Source organism: Sorex fumeus, unplaced genomic scaffold (assembly GCF_029834395.1).
Source record: "Sorex fumeus unplaced genomic scaffold, SorFum_2.1 ptg000036l, whole genome shotgun sequence".
Classification (NCBI taxonomy): Eukaryota; Metazoa; Chordata; class Mammalia; order Eulipotyphla; family Soricidae; genus Sorex; species Sorex fumeus.
Genome location: NW_026606093.1, coordinates 4027693 through 4030954, shown reverse-complemented (window position 1 = coordinate 4030954; position 3262 = coordinate 4027693). Strand labels below are relative to the sequence as shown.

The 3262-nt window shown below is 48.4% G+C and overlaps 1 non-coding gene across 1 annotated transcript; it reads right to left on the bottom strand.

Annotated features, from left to right (window-relative positions):
- Positions 1–2823: 2823 nt before the first annotated feature.
- On the bottom strand, positions 2824–2950 carry LOC130027291 (small nucleolar RNA SNORA66). The gene has a single exon (XR_008793029.1). It is a non-coding gene; the product is annotated as a small nucleolar RNA SNORA66 (small nucleolar RNA).
- Positions 2951–3262: the final 312 nt, after the last annotated feature.

Sequence of the window (3262 nt, the reverse complement as noted above, 5' to 3'; positions counted from 1 at the left end):
TGGAGAGGTAGCACAGCCGGGAAAGCGCTTGCCTGGCGTGCGGCTAAGCCACGCTCAATCCTTGGCACCCCATATGGTCCCCCAAGCCCCACCAGGACTCATCCCTAAGTGTAGTGCCAGGAGTAAGCTCTGAGCACTGCCAGGTATGTCCAAAAAAAAAAAAGGAAAAGAAAGAGAGAGGAAACACAATTAATATACATTGAAAAGTGCTTATCCTCACCAGTAGAGAAATGACCTCCTTGCAATTTAAGAGGAGATCATAAGACCTGAGGAGATGATGTCAAAGGCTGGGGTGCATGGCCAAGCATGCATTACTTTGCAAGCAGGACCCTTGTCCTGCAAACACAGTTGTGAGGAACTCCCTAACACAGAAATTACTTGAACTAAGAACGCTGAGGGTGTGGTTTGGAGGTACTGCATATCTCCTATATATGAGGTTCTGATTTCCATCCCTTGTAACATAAGTGAAATGAAATTAAATTGACATAGCCATTTTTAACTTATAAGGGAAAAAATATGTGTATACATATATATGTATATATATTTGTCTTTTTGAGTCACACATGGAGATGCCTAGGGGTTACTCCTGGCTCTGCACTCAGGATTCATTCTTGGCAGTGCTCAGGGAATCATATGGGATGTCAGGGATCGAACCTGGGTCATCTGCATACAAAGCAAATGTCCTACCTGCTGTACTATCGCTCTGGCCCCCAAGAATTCGAGGAAACATTTTTAAAATGATACTGTCCTGGGACTGGAGTGATAGCACAGCGGGTAGAGCGTTTGCCTTACACGTAGCCAACTCAGGTTCGATTCCCAGCATCCCATAGGGTCCCCCGAGCACCGCCAGGAGTAATTCTTGTGCACTGCCAGGTGTGACCCAAAAAGCAAAGGAAAATAAATAAATAAATAAATAAAATGATACTTTGCAAATAGTTTTATTAATTTTTGTCAATACACTTAAAACTAAAGCCTTAGGGTTGAGAGATAGTTCAGTGGGCTGAGCACATGCTATGCATTTGTGGGGCCTTCGTTCAATACCCAGAACTTCTTGGGTTGGTCCCCTGAGCACCTCCAGGAGCTTCCCTGAGCAGCAGTGACCAGGGAGGCTGGTCTTCAGGAAAAAAAAACTTTTAAGTCCGACCTCAGACATAGCACAGTGGGTAGGGCGCTTATCTTGCATGTTGCAGCTGACGAAGTTTCCATCCCTGGCATCCTCCTGTGGTGTCCTAAGTCCTTCCAGAAGTGATCCCTGAGTGCAGAGCCAGGAGTAAATCCCAAGCACCACCAAAAATGCCCCCAAACAAAGCTCATACAAAAACCTAAAGCCTGGTTTAGTGTTTTATTATATTTACTTTCACGTAAGATTAGAAATACCCTAAAATTGGCTGGAACAATAGGAAGTAAGGTATCTTACACAGCATCAGCTGTGTCAACCATAGCCCCATGTGTGGTCTCCTGAACATTGCCAGGGTCAGTGCTGATCCAGTAATAACCCCTGAGTACCACCAGGTGTGGTCCTGAGCCATGGCCTTCCCCAAACAGCAGCACTGTAGCTCTGTCCTCCTGTTGTTCATCGATTCGCTCAAGCGGGCCCAGTAACGTCTCCGTTGTGAGATTTGTTGTTACTGTGTTTGGCATATCGAACACGTCACGGGTAGCTTGTCAGGCTTTGCCGTGCGGGCAAGATACTCTTGGTAGCTTGCCTGGCTCTTCGAGAGGGGCAGAGGAATCGAACCTGGGATTGGCTGGGTTAGCCACGTGAAAGGCAAATGCCCTACCACTGTGCTATCACTCCAGCCCTCCTCCAAACAATACAAAACAAAATTTTAAAGGTCTGGAGAGATAGTATAGAGATTAAAACTCTTGTTTTTCAGTAGAAGCAGCTTTTTCTGGTCTTCGTTTTTGTTTTGTTTATGGTGGGGGGGAGAGGCTTCTTGCAGGGGGGTGGGGCAGGGGCAACAGGCAACAGTGCTCATAGATTACTCCCAGTTTGGTGCTCAGGAATCACTCCTGGGGGGCTCAGGGGACTGTACAGGGTGCTGGGAATAGAACCCAGGTCAGCAGTGTGCAAGACCCGTGCCCCACCCACTGTGCTATGTACGGCTCCGGCCCAGAAGCTGCTTTCTGATCAATGGCCCGTGTTCGTAAGCCAGGTCCTGGGAATCTGCCCCAGCCACCATATCTGCGCAAACATAGTTGACTCTCCCCAGAGCCACACGCAAAGAATTAGAGATTGCCATCCGCATCCTTTATTTCAGTTCCGTGGTGGCCCAGGGCAAGTGGCCTAGGGCTGGTGTTGTTCCCACAGCTTGCACTTGTCCACTTGACATCTGATGCCCAGCCCTCACGTCCTCCTCTGTTTCCGCTCAGGCCGACTATGTTCTCTCGCCACGTTTCTCCAGGACTCACCCTCCAGCTGCGTTTCCAGCTTCTGGACTCTCGCTCTCTGCATGGCATCAGTCATGATCGCCAGCCATTCCGAAATAAAGACCTGCCAGTGCCTTCCTCTGAATAAAGAGCTTTGCGAGACTTCTGCAGGTTACAGTCGGTGCCCACACTCCTGGGCAGGCCGCGGGTCTTCCCTGGGGGTCCCCCTGTGAAGACCTCTGTGCCTTTGCGTAGTGGACGGCGTTTCTCCTCTTCCTGCCCCTCTCCCCCCCATCTCCTCCTCCTCCTCCGCGTCTTCCTCCTTCTCTTTCTCCTCCTCTTCCTTTTTATTCTGTCTCCTACTTTTCCTTCTCCTCCTTCTCCTCTTCCTTTCCTTTCTCCTCTGTCTCCTTCTCTTCCCTCTTTCTTTTCCCACTCCTCCTTTTTTTCCCACCCTGTACTACGATAGAACAGGCAACCTCAGTATGATACGAAGTTAATCCGTTTCTATCACTTCAGTTACTTTAGTCAACCTGGTTCCCCTCACTTCTGCACTATCCTGCAGTTCGGGAGTTCATGCCCCTCCTCATCCTCCTCACCTTTGTACCCCAACCAGAGGCCCTCAGGAGATACTCCTGGCTCTGTTCTCGGGGACCATATGCAGTATGGGGAAAGCACTAACTTTCTAATGTGGCATTGTCTTCTTTTCCTAATGATTAGCTATAAAAATGAGCAGTAGAGACTGTCATTGCTTTTTTGTGTTTCTTTTTTTTTTGAGGAGGGGTGCTAAGGGTGACCACACAGCTAATGATAGGGTTTCATGCATAAGAGGCCGTCATTGGAATGGAAGTTTCCCTAGTATATTATGGGGTGTTAAGCTTAGTTATAAAAT